Source organism: Sabethes cyaneus, chromosome 3 (genome assembly GCF_943734655.1).
Source record: "Sabethes cyaneus chromosome 3, idSabCyanKW18_F2, whole genome shotgun sequence".
Taxonomy (NCBI): domain Eukaryota; kingdom Metazoa; phylum Arthropoda; class Insecta; order Diptera; family Culicidae; genus Sabethes; species Sabethes cyaneus.
In genome coordinates, this window is record NC_071355.1 from 5166558 (window position 1) to 5182852 (window position 16295).

Consider the following 16295-nt stretch of genomic DNA (forward strand, 5'->3'; position numbering starts at 1 on the left):
GTCCGAACAAGCGGGAATCTCTTTCATTTGGTGATAGTTTGTGCCATTATAGACTATTAAAATGGAAAATCCAATTTAATTTATCTGCTAAAATTTTACTGTAAATTTACGTCCAATTTTATCGCCATTACCATTTCATTTTAATTATAGAAATAGAATTATTTTAAAAAAACCCTGCAATTTTGCAATCTACAACGTGTCATAAGAACGATTTTCCTGTCTTCGCTGCAATTCTGTTGATAATAATGATAATGCCCAGACATTAACAAAAGGTGGGGATTCAAAATAATCTTTTTTTGACTTGGAAAACCGAATGAATAGAGGTAGGCGAATCTATTGTTGTTTAGCAGATAAATACTCCATACTTACGGATGCAAATGGATTTACAATCAAAGTTGAAATCAGGCTCGAAATTAGGCTTGGAATTGAACTAGAAATTAGAGTTCAAATTGGATACGTAATTAGGCTCAATCAGGCAGGCCTTAAATTGGACTTGAATTTAGACTATTTTCGGCTTGAAGTTTTATTTCAAATTAAACTGGTGAATGGATTTAAAATTGGACCACTAGATAATACATCGAAACGTCGGCCATAGAAAAGAAAAAAGTGTCGTTTTGCTTTGCCGATTGACTGTCCTGTCGAAAAAACAACATTTGTTTTCTCTTATCTTTTTCCTTTTTTCGTTTCCAGTTTACTTCTCTTTCTCATTTTTCGTCTTCGTCTGTTCTGGTTTTCCTATTTTTCCAGGCCTGTTTTTTTTCTGTCACGTTTTTTCTGTTTTTGGTCCACTTTTTTCGCTGTGTTTTCGGTTTTTCCTTCTTCATCTCCCATTTTTCGTTTTATTTCTCTAGTTCCTTGATTTGTTTCCCTGTTTTTCCCTACTTCTTTTTCTGGCCCACTTTCTCCTTACATTCACATTTCCCAATCCCATTTTGTTCCATCTTTCTCCTTTTCTATCCCATTTGACCTCGTTTTCCCAATTCACTCGTCTCCTCTATCGGGTTTCTGTTTTCATCGCCGTTATTCTTCCTTTTCCTTACGACTTTCCTTTTTCGTTTTCCCTTGCTAGTCTCGTTTCACCTCTTTTTCTTTCCCATTTTCCCACCTTTCTGTCACGTTGTCTTTTCCTCTCCAGTCTTCCCGCTATTTGTCTCGTTTTCTCTCCCTTTCTTCCGTTTATCTTTTTTCTGTCCTTCTCAGTCAGAATTTTGCTGTTGTTTTTCACTTTTTTGTTCCGTTTTACGTCTTTCTTCTTCCGTTTTTTCTCATTATCAGCCCCAGATTCCTCTTTCGTGTTCCGCTAATTCCTTTTCTTTTTTTTTGTTTGCTTTCGTTGGTTCCGTTCTGTCTGCCTCTTATTATATTCGGCTTTTGTTTCTCTTCTGCCACGTTTTGTTTTCTGTGCTATTTCGCTAATCTTCGGTTTTAATTTTCCTCTCTCCATTTTCCTCTTTTTCTGATCTGGTTTCTCAATTTTCCTGCTCTCATATTTTCTTCTTTTCTTTTCGTCCTTTTTCATCCCGTTAGTTAGTTAGTTAATTTTTTTTCTGTTTATTTTCATTTTTCGTTCAGTTTGTCCTCATTTTCTTGAACGTTTTTTCTAAGCGTGTAGGGCGCTATATCTCTGCATATTAGCGTTGTTGGAGGAAATGCTTATCAACTTAGGGGCTATATTGGCTTGTTTCATTATGCCTGATTTTTGTTTTCAGGTATAATAAATTCAAATTTGTCACGAGGTTTTCGAGTCACTTTAAATCTCACATGTGCATAATATTTTTAGATATAAATTATCAAATTATGTTTGATTGTGTAGTACCGTTACCATTATACTAAATTTACAAAAATATGTGATCTTCATTTTCGTGGTACTGGCTTTACAAGAAAATTTTCGAATATCTAGGTTAGTCTCATACTTACATCTCAAGCCTCTTTATACACTTTTTTACGATTTTCGAATTATTGCGGGTTAAGCGCGTAGGGTGCTATATCTCTACATATTAGCGTTGGTAAGAGGAAATGCTTATCAACTTAGGGACTATATTGCCTCGTTTATGCCTGATTTTTATTTTCAGTTACTTTTGATAGTTCAAGTTGTCACGTAATTTTCGAGCCGTAAATCTCGCATGTGCGTAGTATTTTTCGATATTAATTAAATTATGGTTGTATATGAGCACCAATGGCATTATATTAAATTTATTAAAAAGAAATTTTTTAAAGTTATGTTAATTTTCGTAATTACTGGCTTTACAAGAAATTTTTTGAATATCCATGTTAGTCTCATATAACTGGTGATTACATACTTATATTATCCATCTAGCTCCCCCCATCTACTAACAACAATTCCTTTCCCGAAATACTTTTGAAGATGCAGAGGATTCCCTGGTCTTTAGTAGCAACAAGTATTGGACTAACATTCCTTTCCATCCCACCAGGACCCGTATTCGGACGTGGCCGGCGTCGGTATTGATCAGCATGCAGAGACCTGATAAGATTGTACAATGAGGAATAGTATGCTGTTCCAAGTATGCTTTTTCCAGCTATCATTTTGCAATTTTCATCTGTCCTGGTCAATAACGGAGTAGCAGCACATGGGCGGTATCCTATGCTTATGCTTATGCTTATTTTCTTGAATGTTTTTTTCCTTTCAGTCATTTTTTTTTCGTTCTCTTTTTCTGTCCAATCTCCTCTTTTTCGCCTCGTTTATCATTTTTTCTCCCGTTTTCTACTTTTCCGTTTTTCCTCTTTTTACGTCCCGTGCTCCATTCCATGGTGTTACGATTTCTTCTCGGTTCTCTTTTTTCATGCCAGTCTTTCATCTTTTTCTATCCCGTATGTCCTATTTTTGTTTTCACGCTTCGGCTTATAATTCAGTCAATTCCTAATAGATTTCCAAGCTATTTACGATTTCGATAGCTATATCGAAAATATAGAAAACTATTGATTTTCAATTGAAAATTTGAAAGTAACTCTAACTCGGTAGTTAGACAGCAGTTTGTTCAACTTTTCATCGAGGTATAAATTCTCGCTTCGTGATTGGTTGGAATAATTTCCAATTATTTGCGAATAAGTTTTGATACAATTTAGGAATCAACGAGAAAGCTGATGGATAATTCCATTTAATTCTACTATAACAAAGTTACAAGAGAAATAAATGGAATCGTACCCTTTCTCGTTGATTGCTAATTGACTTGATAATTTCTTATTGTGATGTACCACCAACGGCAACACGAGCGGTGCCGCAGCAATTTTAATTTCAATAGTCGTCAGATTGAAAACTTGTCTGCCGTGAACAAGTGATAGCAATTAAAACCAACTTAACACCAAATTAAACACTATTGACCGCAACAATTGCACAGGAAAATGAATTAAAACCAAATTAAATGTTTTGTTTTAATAATTGTTGCTGGCCCAACAAACTTTATTGTGATCAGCGGAGAGAAACAATCTTTTAAATCTTCATATAAGCAGTATTAGTATTAGCAGTTTCAATGACACCTTTTGCATCTTCATATAAGAATTTGTTCGTTCTTAAAAGAACGATTTTCGGTAATTGATGAAACTTAGGAAACTTGGAACTTAGGGCTTTTCACTCGGTTTTCTTTAGCAACGCAAATCTATCCATCATCAATGCTACAGTCATCATGCTCATGCTGGCAGCAAAAGGTGAACGGCCGGCGAAGAGCATTACTCAAACGCTAGCTGAACTACTGCCAACATCTTACTGGCATGTCTGGATGCAGCAAAGGAGAAAGCCCCAAGGGAAAGCGAAAGTCACGCTCGAGTCGCGCACGTCTGCAGTTCCCGGTCGACTGGTGAGGAAAGGAAAGCATGCTGAGCGTGTGTTGGAGCTGGAGCACTCGTTTCGCTGCCGTGATGGAATATCTGGCTGCTGAAGTTCTGGAGTTGGCAGTGAATAAGCTGCTCGCGACAACAAAACGACCAGAATTATCGTCACTTGCAGCTCAACAAATTGCTGTCTGGTGTCACCACTGCTCAGAAAAGTGTCTTTCCGAATTACTGTCCAAGAAGACGGGAAAGAAGGCTTCAATTTTCAACATATCACGTTTAAAAACGTTCTTTTAAGGACGAAACATATGTTCATGAAGATTTAGGGATTTTCGCTCATTGATATTCAATTTAATTCGATTGATTCTAATTGTTCGCTTCTACAAATAATTTCAAATAATTTTAACCGATCACCTCTCGCGCTTCTGTTCGCTTGTTGCTGCCGGTTGAGTTGGCCGTCTCGGAAGGTACCAAAGCAGTCAACAAATATACCAGCTCCAAGTAAATGTGTTCGTTCAAGCGTCAAAATGCCTAAAACTATGGATTTAATAAAATGAAATAGTTTTACTAACATCTTTTGTATCTATAAGAACGGACATTCTTAAAAGAACGGTTTTCGGTAATTGACGAAACTTAGGAAACTTGGAACTTACACACTTAATTTTTTTTACCGAACTCTGAGCAGCCGAACGTTCGGTAAAATTCGATGGTGCCAATCGACGTTTACGAATCATACACACTTAAAAAAACCCGATTTAATCCACCTAGTGATGAAAGGAACCTTTGTTATACGGTCTTACTTGCTATTTGAGATAGAAATCGACACGGCTTCGGAACATAATTCATCTATTGGTTATCGTTACGCAGTGCGTTGGTTTACATAAAATTTTTGAACATTGAATGAGTTTACAAAATTTGATTAAAATAAGAACACTTTTAAATTTTGATAGATCCTTTTTTCATGAAATTGCTGAGTAAGGATAAGTAAGTTATTATTAATCTGTTGTTATTAATCTGAGTAAGTGCAAATAAAAGTAAGTTGTAAGAGGAAATCTTATTCTTTAACATATACATTGTTTAGTAAAGGTCTAGTTTATAGGTTTTTGAACTATGCATAGTTTCCTGTAATGCTATTCCACAGAGAACAGACATCCATTCACGAACAAATTTTTTGGGAATTGTTGGATAAAATTTCAAATTAAAATCACCTAATATGCTAGCGTCACCACCACTATAGTTTCCCAACTAAATGATTCTTTTGATTTGCACACTGACAACCTTTGGCTCCTCTAGCGCTAGTTTATATGGACTTTAAGCGATATGCTAGCGCCAGAAGCTAGCTGTTGTGAGTTTAGTGTAGAATTTTATGCGCCTTCAGCGACATCATCACTATAGTTTCCCAACTAATTTGACATAAGTTTTATCCAAGTGGGGACCTTTTGCTTGGATGTCTGTTCTCTGTGGCTATTCTATTTGAATCACATCAGTAGAGTTTTCTTGTATAATTTTCATCAATTTTTAATAACCTTCGGTTACTCACGCTGTTGTATTTGATACAACACGTGTAGGTTTTCCAACGCCATATTGTTATAAAGTTACAAAACGTTGTTTAACTAACGTATATTCTTCAACAAACTTATTGTGCGCAAAATGTCATAATTATTCAATGCATTAATAATTTAAACTGTTGGGAAAATGTATGCAGCAAAACTATCAGCAAATGTAAAATGTTTAAAATGTATCCGTCTGCTGGTAGTCGAGTAATTCGGAGTCAAAATTGGGGCATTCTTTATAATCAAAGTTCTACAGTTCCTAAACAAGCAAACATACAGGTATACTATTTTCAGCAAAGTTGTGTATTTTTATTATTTGTACAATTTTGTAGTACATATAAAAGTTATACAACAATTACAAAAAGAGCAAAAATAGAAAAACTGATTTTACAAATTCATATACAATAAATAAGATTTTTCTATCTTCGCTGCAGAGATAGAAGGTTACAGTCTTCAACAAAATTTCTTGTAATAATATGTTCTATAACTTTGCAGAACACATCAATGTGTTATATTGACACTGAAGAAAAATAAATTTTTTATTTCACTTTTAGGGGGATTAATCAAAATTTAAATTCTACCAGACGATAGAGCTTTCAATTTCAAGAAACTCTTACAATGGTTTAATAAACTTAAAACCAAGTTTTCCCAGTCAAAGCTCCCTTGCACACGTTTTCTTTGGTTTTGGACTATTTTGCGCGCGAGTAACTGTATTACAAAAGTTGGCGCGAGTGTTCGAGGGCTAATATCTTTTGACCGGTAAAACCAATTCTTATGAAATTTTGCATATATATTCGTAGTGTGAAAACCTCTCGTTTGATATTAAAATAATTGAAATTAGGTAAATTTTCTTCGTTAAAATCATTCTAAATTATTGTTAATTTTGGTGTGGTGTATACGGTTGCTCATAACTTTCAAATTAAACGTCCAATCAAAAAACCATTCAATAGTGATCTATTAGGATATATTATCTTTCAAATGAGAGTAATAGCGCATAAATCGGTTTGGCCATCTCTAAGAAACAGGCGATAATTATTACCTTGTCAAAACAGGTTTTTTAAGGCTAACTTTTAAACTACTTGTTTGTTTTCAATAAAAAAATCCTGAACAATTTAGCTTTAATAAGGGCTTTCATTTGATACTAAGATCGTTGAAATCGGTCATGTAGTTCCGGAGAAACCCGTGTCACGTATTTTTCACATTTTTGCTTATAACTTTTAAACGAAACGTCGTATCACGAAACAACTCAATAGTGATCTACTAGACAATAATACCTTTCAAACAAAAGTAATAGCGAACGATTCGGTTCAGCCATCTCTGAGAAACAGGCGATAGAAAAAATCATTACATACATACACACACACACACACACGCACACAGACATTGCTCAAATCGACGAACCCTATCGATTGGTATATGTGACTTGGCCCTCCGGGCCTCGGATCAATTTCGTGTTTTTCGACCAATTTTTAAACCTTTGTTATAGTATAACAAAGGTAAAAAGTACCGAGTTCGGTAAATTATCGTAAATTTTACCGAACTCTGAGCAGCAGAACGTTCGGTAAAAATTTTTTATGATGCCAAACATTACTAATGATCCGTAAACGTCGATTGGCGCCATCGAATTTTACCGAACGTTCGGCTGCTTAGAGTTCGGTAAAAAAAATTTAAGTGTGTAGGTAAAGTTTTGCATCATAAAAATTTTTACCGAACGTTTTGCTGCTAAAAGTTCGGTAAAATTTACGGTAATTTTCCGAACTCGGTACTTTTTTTTAAGTGTGTAGGGCTTTTAACACGGTTTTCTTTAGCAACACAAAGTCATCCATCACCAATGCTGCAGTAATACGTTGCGTAGTTTTTCAAGGTGAACGGCTCACTGATTACTTTGCTCTTTTGTGCAGACTGATATTGAAATGCTCCATTTTATTCAACGTAGATGATGGAATGATGTACCACGAAAAATAAGCGAGACCAATGCTTGTCGCTTCACCGGCTGCTGAGGAAAGGAGCTGGCTGCCGTGATGGAATAATTAGCTGCGGAAATGATTGAGTTGGCAGGAAATGCCGCTCGCGACAACAAAAGTACCAGAATTATCCCACGTCACTTGCAGCTGGCCACCTGGACGGGTATTTCATCGTGACTCATGACCATACACGAACGGCTTCGTCGATATTATAGATCGCATAGCTGCTACGGCCTCCCGGTTGGCTTCGAGGTATGACGCTGGCCTAATTAGCCAGTCGTCGTATATTCGAACCTCGACTGGGAGAGGCTGTTAGAGTCAATAGAATCGTAGCAACTGGTCCTGCAATTGTCCTGCACTCTAACAGCTGGCTGCGAAGTCTGTCGTATAAAAACAGAAGGTCAAGTTTCGATAACAGAATGTAGCACCTAGGCTTTGCTTTGCTTTAGCTGCTGAGGCTTTCCGGCTGGTTCGTTGCAACAAGCTGTGCCTAGTTTTCGGTAATCGGTACTGCAATTTACCGAAGAAAAAAAATCAGTGGGGTTGTGTCCAAGACACGACCGCATATGTAGGTGACGCAGGACTACGTATACGTTTCTTTGTAGTGACAGTAGCATGTACGCATGCATATAATCATTCGATTCTTCATGCATACATACTATATGCAGCATATATACTTGCTACATGCGTTATATGTAACATTTGTATGCGTTATATGTAACATTGTATGCGTCCGATCCTCAATATATTCCAGAGTTATTTCTATGTGCATTTGGAAACAATTTAAAAAAATCAAGAACACAAACTATTGCTTTCCTGCTACCATACAGAGATTAAAGATTGTTTTTATTACCAATCGTTCCACCACGTTGAAGGGATTTTACCAATTCAATCCCATTTTATCAACAGCACATCTTTTCAGTACACTTCCAATGCAACGCAAATTTGCGCAACCATACAGAATTAAATTATAACCGAACACTACAGCTGCAACGCACTTTTCCAACACAGATATCAGATTCGCCTAGGTTTAAGCGTCTCGCTGTAAAGAATTTGCAATCTGTTGAGGCAATGGACTTTAGTCATTTTTTCTGCCACACTTCCCTAATACAGACATCAAATTGGACTTGGTTTAATCGCGTTCGAAAGAAATTTGTTGGCTTTGTCACTCTTTCTGGCGCATTTCCCAAGCAAGAACATCAAACTGGTCTAGGTTTAATCGCGGTGTTAAGGCGACACCGAAAGTGACTAACGTTATTGTGTTAGAGCGACAAACACTGTACTGTACATCTCATATGTTCGTTACAAACCTAAACGTTTATTCGAATGTTGCATTAGTATTGGTAATATATGTCAAATGATAGAGCTTGCAAACATAAACACAGCTGATTCGCAGCCAACCGCACCGACTACGAACATCTCGACATATGGTTTATTTTCTTTATCAAAACATTCCGATTCATCTAAGATTTGCAGCAGCAACTGAAAAATGCATAGGATCAATAGGATGGCTAATTTCGTTTGCATTGAACTCGCGCAATCAAATGTGTGCGCAATCAAATATCTATTAACTAATTCCAGGTTATACGTTTTATGAACACGTGATGATTTATATGATCCGTTGAATTTATTTTCTATTAGCAATTCTGTTTTGCTGAGCGTTTGTTGATATAGAGCGGGTCGATAAATGGAATGACAAATTTTAGGAAATTATAACAGCACTGGAAGCACTGATTACGTGCTCTGCCAATACAGATGCATTTTTAAGGCACAAAACAATACATGCATCGAACGGTAGCCATTTATCCAGTCATCTTTGAGCCGTTTTCGGTTTCCCCTTATGAAATCTTGTTGAGACGAAGAAACTTTGTTACTTGTTTTGGCTTACTTCCCAAGCACAGATATCAATTTGGCACAGGTTTAGATCATCGTAAATAATTTTTCAACCAATCACGAGGCGAGGATTTCCAGTTGGACTATGCTTCATTATTTTCAGTTTTTCAATAATACGTACTGTGGAATCAATAGGTTTCATTACTGGTGTGGATGCGTAGAAGATTTTCCGATCGATTGGCGTAAAAATGTTTAAAGTCGATCGAGAAACCGCTATTAGGGCTCAAAATCTTTCATTTTTCGTGACGCTCGCACTTTTCGATTTTTGGGAATGACATCTCAAACCTTGCCGTAAGACGTAGCCCTACGTCAAAATTGCGTTAAGTGCGTTAGTGCAAGTTTATTGCCATCTGGAGTTATGATAAACAAACAATCGGTCCTTTTAAGGGCCACACAACGATTGAAGAGTTTATTATATTTTCTTGCCCAGTTAATACCATAATATCAAGTAACGAGGGAAAAGTTGAATTTTTCGCCGTTGCGGACGACCAACAAATGACGAAAATAAGTTTTATGATCACGGGCTGTATTTTCTTATAAATGCTTTATTATCAGTGTTCTTGTTTTGTAAGCAGCAGAAAAGTTTTACGTAAAATTTTCAGCTTTTTGAAAACTCGCGCGTACCGTCTACCGATTACCAGAGAATAAGCACTGTTCAACGTAGAAACAGATCATGAAAATTTATTTACTGTTTGGTTTAGTTTAGTGTGACTTCGATTTGTTTTAAGATATTAGATTCAATCAATTCATAGAAATAACTCCGTCCTACGTCAATTATGCGGTCGTGTCTTGTGCACAACCCCCCTGATTTTTGGTCATAGCTTTTGAACGGATTATTTAATTCCGAATCTTTTTAAAGTTTTTGAAAGATTGAAGACTTACGTATGACTGAAGTTTTTGGAGCGTCTTAGTAGAATACAAAACCTGGAAATTAAGTAAAAAGAAAACTTATCCAATTTACTATCTACTATGTACATTTTATTCTTGACAGATACGTATTTCGCCTACGACTTGCAGGCTTCTTCAGTGTCTGTTTTCGAAGTTCTAAATACGAGGCGTAGGCGAAATACGTATTCTGTCAGGAATAAAATATACATACCTAGTAGAATTTAATTGGATAAGTTTTCTTTTAATTTCCAGACTTACATATGTTTTTGCTAAAGACAGCATATATTTTTTGTTTGAAACAAAATTTGATCATCTTTTGATTTTCTGACTTTTTCAACCAGTATTTCCAGAGCGAGGCAAGAAGTGACGAGGGAAAAAGTGAAAATTAGTTCAAGGAAGGGACATTGAAGTAACACTTACCTATAGGTTCGTAGTGCGTTATTTTGAACAGATTGGGAGATCCGTGGATTGTAATAAGCTATAATGGGAGCCAATTATAACCGGATTCGAATCCAATTTTTCTTCCAGGCCCCGCGTTTCGCCGTTATAGGCAGCTGTACATGGTAACTTAACTCGATTTTTGAAGCTGAAGTATTGTTTTATGCAATACTATAACGTAGTCAAAAATTATGCCAAATAAATTTCTTTACAGAATAAAAAACCCGATTTAATCCACCTAGTGGTGAAGCGAATCTTTGTTATACGGTCTTACTTGGTATTTGAGATAGAAATCGACACGTTTTCGGAACATAATTCATCTATTGGTTAACGTTGCGTAATGCGTTGGTTTACATAAAATTTTTGAAAATTGAATAAGTTTACAAATTTTGAACAAAATAGGAACACTTTTAAATTTTGATAGATCCTTTTTTCATGTAATTGCTGAGTAAGGATAAGTAAGTTGTTATTAATTTGAGTAAGTGCAAATAAAAGTAAGTTGTAAGAGGAAATCTTATTCTTTAACATATACATTGCCTAGTAAAGGTCTAGTTTATAGGTTTTTGAACTATGCATAATTTCCTGAAATGCCATTCTATTTGATTCACATCAATAGAGTTTTCTTGAATAATTTTAATCAATTTTTATTAACCTTCGGTTACTCACGCTGTTGTATTTTGTACAACACGTGTAGGTTTTTCAACGCCATATTGTTATAAAGTTACAAATCGTTGTTTAACTAACGAATATTTTTCAATAAACTTATTCTGAGCAAAATGTCATAATTATTCAATGCATTAATAATTTAAATTGTTTGAAAAATAGATCAGCCTAAACCGCCATCACAGAAACGAAACAATCAGCATGCGAGGTGTACCGCAATTGACCCCAAGTAGAATTTTCTCTCGTTTCTTCATATGGAAAAATGGTGTCTGTATGCAGCAAAACTAGCCAATGTAAAATGTTTAAAATGTATCCGTCTGCTGGTAGTCGAGTAATTCGTAGTCAAAATTAAGGTATTTTTTATAATCAAAGTTCTACAGTTCCTAAACAAGCAAACATAGAGGTATACTATATTCAGCAAAGTTGTGTATTTTTATCATTTGTACAATTTTGTAATACAAGAAAAAGTCATACAACAATTACAAAAAGAGCAAAAATATAAAAACCGAGTTTACAAATTCATATACAATAAATAAGATTTTTCTATCTTAGCTGTAGAGATGGAAGGTTGCTATCTCTAGCAAAATTTCTTGTAATAATATGCTCTATAACTTTGCAGAGCACATCAATGTGTTATATTGACACTGAAGAAATATAATTTTTTTATTTCACTTTTAGGGGGATTAGTCAAAATTTAGATTCCACCAGACGATAGAGCTTTTAATTTCAAGAAACTATTCTAAAGGTTCGATAAACCTAAAACCAAGTTTTCCCAGTCAAACCTCTAGTGCGCACGTTTTCTTTGGTTTGGGGTTATTGAGCGCGCGAGTAACTGTGTTACAAAAGTTGGCGCGAGTGTTCGAGGGTTAATATCTTTTGACCGGTACAACCAATTCCTATGAAATTTTGCATATATATTCGTAGTGTCAAAACCTCTCGTTTGATATTAAAATAATTGAAATTAGGTAAATTATCTTGGTTAAAATCATTATAAATTGTTGTTAATTTTGGTGTGGTGTATACGGTTGCTCATAACTTTCAAATTAAACGTCCAATCAAAAAACCATTCAATAGTGATCTATTAGCATATATTATCTTTCAAATGAGAGTAATAGCGCATAAATCGGTTCGGCCATCTCTAAGAAACAGGCGATAATTATTACCTTGTCAAAACAGGTTTTTTAATCATAACTTTTAAACTACTTGTTTGTTTTCAATTAAAAATTTCTGAATAATTTAGCTTTAATAAGGGCTTTCATTTGATACTAAGATCGTTGAAATCGGTCATGTAGTTCTAGAGAAACCCGTGTCACGTATTTTTCACATTTTTGTTTATAACTTTTAAACGAAACATCGTGTCATGAAGCAACTCAATAGTGATCTACTAGACAATAATACCTTTCAAACAAAAGTAATAGCGAACGATTCGGTTCAGCCATCTCTGAGAAACAGGCGATAGAAAAAATCATTACATACATACACACACACACACACAGACATTGCTCAAATCGTCGAACCCTATCGATTGGTATATGTGACTTGGCCCTCCGGGCCTCGGATCAATTTCGTGTTTTTCGACCAATTTTTAAACCTTTGTTATAGTATAACAAAGGTAAAACGAAAATCATTTTTGATATCAAAACGGTTCAGGGGTTTCACATTGCCGTAAATATCCAAAATACATAGAATACGCGCAACCCCAACAAACACCGAAGCTGAATTAAAATGCTACTGATTTGATCACAGCTGATTTAACTCTGAATACAGGTGGTAGACGCTGAATAAATTTAAACAAAGACCTCTGTATTGTATAAGTGATTAAGCAACCAACGAATGCGCTGTAAATCAGCTGCTTCACATAATAGTGTCACAAGCAGATTAGGCGCATCTTCAACCTCGCCACAACCCGTCAATATTCTCAATAATTGTGCTATACTAGCTGAATAATCGATTTGTCATCTTAATGAACAGCCCTCCCACGAAACATTTATGCGCTGTTTAAGTATTTTAGCATCCATTATTATTCAGCCATAGCTGAATCGAATAAAATTTATGTAAACAATTCTACTATACTTATTCAGCCGAAATTGGAGAATTTATACAACCTATTTCGCTTGAGGTAGAAAAAACACTTGTTAAGCAATTATATCGCCCTTTATATAACCTCTGTGCGCCTTGTTTGCAGCTTTGCGTAAATTGGTTATTTAAAACGCGCAAAAGCCTCTATTAAGCTCCATTGCAGCTTCGAAAGCAGCTATTAGCAAGCCCGAAGCTTGATAAAATCCCCAAATTTACATATTTAAGAGCTGAAAAAATTTTTATTTCTAAAACTAAACCATAGTTCAGCCACAGGTAGATAAAAAATCGTTTGATAATGACAGCTATGACAGTTTGACAGCTATAAAATCGTTTGATCAGCCTGAAATTGTTACTTGGATAGCTGCTTTCAAAGCTGCAATGGAGCTTAATAAAGGCTTTTGTGTTTTTTAAATAACCAATTTGCGCAATTCTGTCAATTCTATTTTAAGAACGAGAAATACTTTTGCAATGCTCTTTCAGTCGCTTAATCAACGTCTCATCAACCTTTAGGCAGCCAAAGTAATCTATTTTTAAATTTCAAAAATGGAACGCGTCATATTTATTTTGCTTTGGCGTCATAAGCAGCTATATTTTAAATCTCGAATAACTTGAATTCGTATTTGCAAGCTAATTAAAAATGCATGTCGTCATCTTTCGGGAACAGCATGAGCAATTGCTGTTTGCGAGTTGGTTTAAGGCGATCCAAGCTGCATAAAGTAAGCACTCAAATGGTGTTTGACCAAGCGAAGTTTAAGCTACTTTAAGTTTTTCCAACCCAGCTTTCCTCCAAAGGCGATAAACAAGCTTAATAGCGGATTTTTCTGCTTAACAATCCGATTCTAAACAGCCGTAAACATAGAGCCGTTTTACGGTTGCTTAAAAGTGTTAAAGTGGCTTTATAAACCAGTAGACGCTTTCATTAGGCTCACAGCTTTCAAACTGCTTTAAAGCTGCTAAAGGGTGTTAAAGTGGCTTTACAAACTAATACCAAGCTTTCATTCGGTTCACAGCACACATCCTGTCAGATCATAGAGTTTCGCAATTCGACTGGCAGCAAAAATATTTGTCAGTTATCGACTGCTTCAAGTGTAAAGATATTTTCACTGTCTGTTCTGCAGATGCAGACGGGGCGGATCGTACCATGAGTGCTTATGGATCAGAAGATGGCGGTTCAATTCCCGAAAGATGACGACATGCAATTTTAATTAGCTTGCATATACGAATTCAAGTTATTCAAAATTTAAAACATAGCATACGACGCCAAAGCAAAATAAATATGACGCGTTCTATTCTTTTTTAAATTTAAAAATAGATTATTTGTTGGCTGCATAAAGGTTGATAAGACGTTGATTAAGCGACTGAAAAAGCATTGCAAAACTGTTTCTCGTTCTAAAAATAGAATTGACAGAATTGCGCAAATTGGTTATTTAAAAACACACAAAAGCCTCTCTTAAGCTCCATTACAGCTTTGAAAGCAGTATTAGTAGTATTAGCAGTAGCTGAATTTATTTAACCTGTGGCTGAACTATGGTTTAGTATTAGAAATAAAAACCTTTTTTCAGCTCTTAAACATCTAAGTCAAGCTTCGGGCTTGTTAATAGCTGCTTTGAAGCTGTAATGTAGCTTAATAGAGGCTTTTGCGCGTTTTTAAATAACAAATTTGCGCAAAGCTGGAAACAAGGCGCACAAAGGCGATATAACTGCTTAACAAGGGGTTTTCCGAGTCGAATAAAATAGGTTGTATAAGTTCTCCAATTTCAGCTGAATAAGTATTGTACAGTTGTTTACATAAATTTTATTCGTTGGATATTCAGCTATGGCTGAATAATTGTGGCTGCTAAAATGTTTATTCAGCGGATAAATGTTTCTTGGGACGCCTGTCCAAATAAGAAAAATCGCAAAAACAATTAAAATTGCGGTTGATTTTGCAGGATTTTAGTTGACAAAATCGAGCTGATAAAACATAAAGATCTTAGCAAACAATTGGTCAAAAATTAATCCAAAATCTTTTTGTAAGAAAAATTCAAGAGAAATTAATTTTTTTTAGATTTTATTATATTGATTTTCTAGAAACACCTTGAATTAATCCTAAAATAAGCCAGCGGGTCACGAATTTTTTCTTTCGTATCAAATTCCCAAAGAGCCAGTTTTTGACTAAATTTCTTTTCTCGATTGTTCCATTTTTGATCGTAGTTTTCATCTGTTTGGTCGCTTTTTAGTAACTATTTTGATGTTGATATTATTTTATGTTCAACTGATGTTATAAAGCTTTGGTGGCTGTAGAGAGAACGCGAATATAATATCTAGAATTCCGTTCAAGATTTCGCGAAATTTCGAAATTGACGACTTGAAATTGACTACAAATTGAACTTAAAATTGTAATCGAAATTAAACTTGAAATGCAACTTAAAATTGGATTTGAGACTGGATTGTTACGCAGTCAGTTTATTTATCGCAAAAATACCGGAATAAAAAATTAAAATATTCGTAATTCCTTGAGGAATCACTTTTGACATTTAACGTAATTTTCATAGAGAAGATGGTGCACGTGCTCCAGTGAGAGTGCTGTTTAAAGTTTTATGAGCGCAACTAAAATTGTATTTTCGAAATTACATAACCTCACATTTAACATATCCGTGCATTATGCCGCACACTTTATTGGAAAAATAAAATACAGCCCATTAAGCCGTTTGAATTACGACCCTCGCAATATTGAATAATTTACGAAGGGTTAACCTTTGATGCAAATACATATTTCCGTTCAACTTTTTCGTTCTACTGAGAGGCTATGAATGACCCATTAAAACCATTCATCCTACGAGGCATAAATGGAAATCTCGACTTTTTTTTCATTTTCATTGGTATTTTTTCCTGAAGTGCACCGGACGACTTGACTCGCGAATGGGCTAGTGTAAACTTGCTGTGGAAAACCGGCCATTATTTCAAGGAAAAGAATAACCACCAATGCCAATGTTCGGCCCGCTCGGGCTCGGGGAACGCAAAATCGGTCACAATCGGACAATTTCTGACG

The 16295-nt window shown here is 35.4% G+C and overlaps 1 protein-coding gene across 1 annotated transcript in view; it reads right to left on the reverse strand.

Annotated features, from left to right (window-relative positions):
* LOC128744265 (AP-1 complex subunit gamma-1-like) overlaps positions 1-16295 on the reverse strand; it is a 99586-nt gene that overhangs the window by 16678 nt on the left and 66613 nt on the right. The gene's annotated exons all lie outside the window — the stretch shown is intronic.